Source organism: Panthera onca, chromosome B1, assembly GCF_046562875.1.
Source record: "Panthera onca isolate mPanOnc1 chromosome B1, mPanOnc1 haplotype 2, whole genome shotgun sequence".
In the NCBI taxonomy this organism is placed as follows: domain Eukaryota; kingdom Metazoa; phylum Chordata; class Mammalia; order Carnivora; family Felidae; genus Panthera; species Panthera onca.
Window position 1 is genome coordinate 186,485,842 of NC_138342.1, and position 6,000 is coordinate 186,491,841.

At 36.7% G+C, this 6,000-nt stretch overlaps 1 non-coding gene across 1 annotated transcript; it reads left to right on the forward strand.

Moving 5' to 3' along the window:
- Nucleotides 1-990: 990 nt before the first annotated feature.
- On the forward strand, nt 991-1,098 carry LOC132693408 (U6 spliceosomal RNA). Its single transcript, XR_009616794.1, has one exon. It is a non-coding gene; the product is annotated as a U6 spliceosomal RNA (small nuclear RNA).
- Nucleotides 1,099-6,000: the final 4,902 nt, after the last annotated feature.

Below are 6,000 nucleotides of genomic sequence, written 5' to 3' on the forward strand. Positions count from 1 at the left end.
CTAAAATATGTTTGGTCTCCATTATAGGCAGAGAGAGATTCTGAAACTTTCCAAGGAACTGTTGAAATTCAGTGATGAGTTTAGATCAGGTGGAATAGCAGAATGGTGTGCCTTTTCTGCCGAGATTTGCTTTAGGAAGTCAATTCACATCTTCTGTACTAGACTATGTTTTGAAAATATAGTTTTAAGGTACAAAAGGACAGGAAAAAAGTAGAGGAAACCTAGTAGGTCTCTGTCTGATGCTAAATTTTATTGCAGTGGTCTCCTCCTCTTTTGAATAATAGTAACAAGTATTACCTACCCAGTGCTTTGTTGTTTGCAAAATTTATTCACATTACTTATTTAAAAAAATAAGATCTCATTGTAATCAGTTTCTACTATTGATAAAGATTTTTCCATTAAAAAGTTGCCTTTTTTTTTCCTTGCTCCCTCATCTCCTCCATCCTGAACCAGAACTATTTATTGAAATCCCCACTGTCACTTTTGTCATAAGTACACATTCCCTATTCTTCTCTATTGGTCTGTCTAACCAGTAGCCTATTCCACAACGTGCTAATTACTCTAACTTTATAATTACATCTGGTAATGTAAAGTGTCCTTGACTCTGCTTGAATGCTTGCATTTCCATATGATTTCTGCAGTTTTCTTGTTAATTGATATACACACATACATATACATATTGCTAAGATGTAAAGTGGGATTGTGTGGAACATACAGATGAGTTTTGAGAGAATTGACAAAACTGGGCAAAGCACTTAACTGGCACTTAGAGAAAAAGAATATTCAAATGACCAATAAATGCATCACCACTTCATTACTCATCAGAGAAATTCAAATTAAAACCACATGACATTTCACTGTATACTTAACCAGAATGTCTAAAATGAAAAATACAGATAGTATCAAGTGTTGGTAAGAATGTGGCACGACTAAAATTCTCAGACAGTATCACTTAGGAAGATCATCTAGCAATATGTATTAAAAATGGCCGTGCTCGCTTCGGCAGCACATATACTAAAATTGGAACGATACAGAGAAGATTAGCATGGCCCTTTGTGCAAGGATGACGCGCAAATTCGTGAAGCGTTCCATAAAAAAAAAAAAAATGGCCATAGGTATGTCCCATAACCCAGTAATTTCACATCTAAAATATACCCAACAGAAAATATGTTCCCTCAACATGTGTGTGTGTATTCGTAAATGAATGTTCACTGCAGTACTCCATGTAATTGGCCCAGAGTGAAAACTACTGTAACCCTGAGCAAGATACCTCTCTGTGCTTTTTGTTTTTCATCTATAAAAGCAGGAAACATCAGAGTGAATTACTATTTTTAAAATTTTTTAAATGTTTATTTATTTTTGAGAGAGACAGAGACAGATTGTGAGCAGGGGAGGGGCAGAGAGAGGCAGAAACAGAATCCGAAGTAGGCTCCAGACTCTGAGCTGGTAGCACAGAGCCCAACATGGGCTTGAACTCACGGACTGTGAGATCATGACCTGAGCTGAAGTCAGAGGCTTAATTGACTGAACCACCCAGGCATCCCTATTGTTGTTGTTATTATTATTATTATTATTATTATTATTATTATTATCAGCATCAGCATCATTAGGGTGGCTTTGAGGATTAAGCAACTTAATATGTCTATAGCACTTAGTCCCTCGTGTATAATAAATAATATGTAAATATCTATTATTAAGATGAAACACATAACAACCAGAAAGATTCTAATATTTCAGCGTCTTAGGTTCCTTCTGTGGCTGAAGCACATTTTGCTTTTGTTCAGAACTATTTGGGTGAAAACTGACAAAGAAACATCCATGTTTGTACTGCTTGTGTCTTCATCAATCAAAGAACATTCATTAATTGTCTCTCCACTGTGTAAGGCATCACCATTATCAAGTCAGACAACAGCATTTATTACCTGTTCCCTGTGTGCAGTGCAGAAAGAAGTATTTATTAAACGTCCACTTTCACATTGTGTCATGTTCTTTCTAAAGCTAGTCAAAAATCCCTTTTCTGAAATAAAATCATGATTTACAACTTTATAAAAATAAAGTTACTTTGGCTTTGAATAGTAGGCTGCACAGTATGAATTCCTATTCATAATTGATGGCAGACATACATTCTTCCTATTACTTAGCACTTAGAATGATGCCAGTTAGCAGCATTATATTGTCCATTTCTCACATGCTTAAGACTATAATATTGATCAGCTCAGTTAGTCTTCCATTCTCTGCAAACAGAAGTGCCCATGGGCAAAGACCTTCTTATTATAAGCTGGTATTCTACTTTATCGTTTGAAGAACCATTCAGTTAAAATAGGGGCAGTGGTGGTTAAGGTGCAGACAAGCATGGAAGGAGACATGGCGGGGCAAAGGAAATTTCTGAAGGGCTCTTTTCAAGTGGTTCTGAATCTCAGTGTTTATTTCAGGTGGAGACCATGACTGGAGGCCAAACAGGATTGTCTGTGACTTTGAGTTGAACCCATCCTTTATAAGTAGGATCTTGATAAAGTTTCTGGACACAAGCCAGAACACCTTGACTTCCATTTAGGAGTAGTAGATAAGCTGGAGTCCTCCCTGCTTACCTTCTTTGTTAGCAAGATGTGAAACCAGTGAGAGTGGCCTGCTTCCTTGTTGATAGAGACACAAACTAGCTGAAATTCTGTCTTTCAAATCAAGATATAATTTAGTTTCTCATTTTTTAACTTTTAAAGTATACTGTTTCTTTGCAACAAAATTTGAATAATAAGTATCTTTTGAAATTATCAATTCTGTTTTTTGTAATTGGTATGCAAATTAAGTACTTAGGTCTAAAACTGAAATATTAGATTAGAATTCCAGAAGGAATACTGATTTTTTGATTCAGGTACCTCCTCCTAGAGATACCACCTCGTATGTCTTAATTTGCATGTTAAGAACCTCTCTGAATAGAGGCCACAATGTTTTCAAAATATCCACTGAATCTATTCCTTTGTCCTTTCCTACATTCAACAACTATATGGTGTTCACCTGTAATGTACCAGGCACTGTTGTAAAGGCTAGGAATAGAGCAGTGAGAAAGCATACAAGTCCCCACTATCATAATGTTTACATGGCAATGGGGGGAAAGACAGTGGACAAATAACTAAGTACATGAACAAATAACTTCAGGTGGTGATTATGTGAAAATGATTAAATAAGTGCTATTATAGAAAGTATCTATGGAAGATGCAGCTGTTTTCCATAGCATTACTGAGGAGGAACATTTGCACTGAGCCGTAAATAATTACTCTCCAGCTGTGACCAGATTTGGAGGAAGAGCTGGTGTCATCGTTAGGGTGTACTTCATTCAATGAATGTTTATTAAGGGTCACAGGGGACAAAATAATATGACTTTATCCTAGACTTCCAGAATTGTTGAGCAAAAGAAAAGGTATACAGTTTACCCTTGAACAACACAAGGGTTGGTTGCTGACCATCACATAGTCAAAAATCCATGTATAACTCCTCAAAACTGAACTACTAATAGCCTGTTGTTGACCAGAAGCCTTACCTGTAACATAAAGGAATGATTAACACGTATTTTGTATGATATATGTATTATATACTGTATTCTCTTTTTTTATTTTTTAATTATTTTTGAATGGTTATTTTTGAGAGAGAGAGAGAGAGAGAGAGAGAGGGAGCATGAGCGGGGGAGGGGCAGAGAGAGAGGGAGACACAGAATCTGAAACAGGCTCCAGGCTCTGAGCTGTCAGCACAGAGCCCGACGCAGGGCTTGAACTCACAAGCCGTGAGATCATGACCTGAGCTGAAGTTGGACACTTAACCGACTGAGCCACCCCAGGCGCCCCAATGAATTCTTAGAATAAAGTAAGCTAGAGGGATGCCTGGGTGGCTCAGTCAGTTTAGCATCTGACTTTGGCTCAAGTCATGATCTCATAGCTCTGGAGTTTGAGCCCTAAATCCGGCTCCATGCTGACAGCTTGGAGCCTGGAATCTGCTTTAGATTCTGTGTCTCCCTCTTTCCGCCCCTTCCCTGCTTGCATTCTGTCTCTTCGTCTTTTTCAAAAATAAACAAACATTAAAAAAAATAATGATAATAAAATTAAAATCAAAAGAGCACTGTCACAAGTGCAAAGAAAAAGAATAAAGTAAGCTAGAGGAAAGAAAATGATATTAAGAAAATCACGCGGCACCTGGATGGGTCAGTCGGTTGACCATCCGACTTGAACTTTGATGCAGTTCAAATTCATGTTGTTCAAGGGTCGACTGTATGTGTCCTTGTGTACACATCTCCCTGCATTAGTGAACAATGCAAATTTTATAGACACTTGATACAGAAGGAAGAGAAGGAAATCCCTGAATGAGCTTTATCTGTCATGTCTTTCCTCTAAAATACGATCTTTCAACCATTACCATAGCTTTTTTGCTTTTGCCCTTTCCTCATACAGCTTCAGATTGTTGTCTTCATCTCCGTTTTCATAAAGTCATTCCCTTATTCTCACGCTTCACACTTCAAATGATTCCAGCCTTTGCTAGTTTAGTCCTGTCTTAGTTGCTTTGTCTCTTCATGCCCATCACAGGTGCTAACCAAACAAAGGGCCTTATGGAAGACAGATATTATAGAAAGCAGTGTTCTTTTTGTATTATTTATTTAAGTCATGATATTCACAGTCTCATCAGAAAAGGTTATTATTGTTATTCCATGAAATATCCCTTAGTGAATCTCTTGGAATTCTCACTTGGCTTTGGGAAGTGAAAGAAAATCCATAGCACAACCCAATCCCAGGCCAACAACTATGACTCCAGTGATTCTTTTCTCCTTTATTCTCACTAATTTCTGTAATAGATTGGGAAGCGTGTGTGTGTGTGTGTGTGTGTGTGTGTGTGTGTAAATGCTGGAGAAGAAGGTGAGTTGAAATAGCGCCTGAGGAGTGGCGGAGCCGGTTAGGAGACTTTATTGTGATAAGGTGACTTGTACTGAATTTCTGTAGCAGGTTTAATCATTCCTGAGATAAACTCACTTGAGCGTGGAGAATTAACTGTTTTTTTGCTTATTTTGGATATTACTTGCAAATTTTTTTTGAGGATTTTTACTTCTGTGTTCATGAGAGATAATGGTCCACAGTTTTCTTTCTTGAAATAATGTTTTATCTCATTTTAGTATCAGAATAATGTCGGTCCCATAAAATGATATGGACAGCATTTCCTCTTCCCAAGTCTTCTGAAAGAGTTCATGTAAGATAAGTATGTTCTTCGTAGACATTTTGAAGAATTTACAAGCAAGACCATTTGGGTTCAGAGTTTTTGTTGTGTGAAGATTTATTTATTTATTTATTTAAAAAAAATTTTGTTTTAACATTTATTTATTTTTGAGACAGAGAGAGAGCATGAACAGGGAGGGTCAGAGAAAGAGGGAGACACAGAATCCGAAACAGGCTCCAGGCTCTGAGCTGTCAGCACAGACCCTGACGCGGGGCTTGAACTCACGGACCGTGAGATCATGACCTGAGCCGAAGTCGGATGCTTAACCGACTGAGCCACCCAGGCGCCCCTGTTGTGTGAAGATTTAAATTACAGACTAAATTCCTTTAACCAAAATCAGGTTATTTAGATTTTTAATTTTTTTCTTGTATAGTTTTAGTAGAATTGTTTAAAGATTATGTTCATTTCATCCAAACTGTCAAAGTTATTGTCATCACATTTTTCATAGTAATTCCTTATAGCCCTTTAAAATCTGTAAGATGCATCATAATGTCCCTCCTTTATTGCTGATGTTGATAATTTGGGTCTACTTGCTTTCTAGAGTATTATAATTAGAACTTTATCAATTTTTTTACTTCAAAGAATTAGCTTTTGGTTTCATTATTTTTTCTTTATTTATAAATTTTTATTTTACTGTTCTCAAATTTTTTTTAATTTAAACAAATCAGTTAAAAATATTTTCTAATTTCCCTTGTGTTCTCTACTTTGCCTGTGGATTATTTAGAAGAATATTACTCAATTTCCAAATCT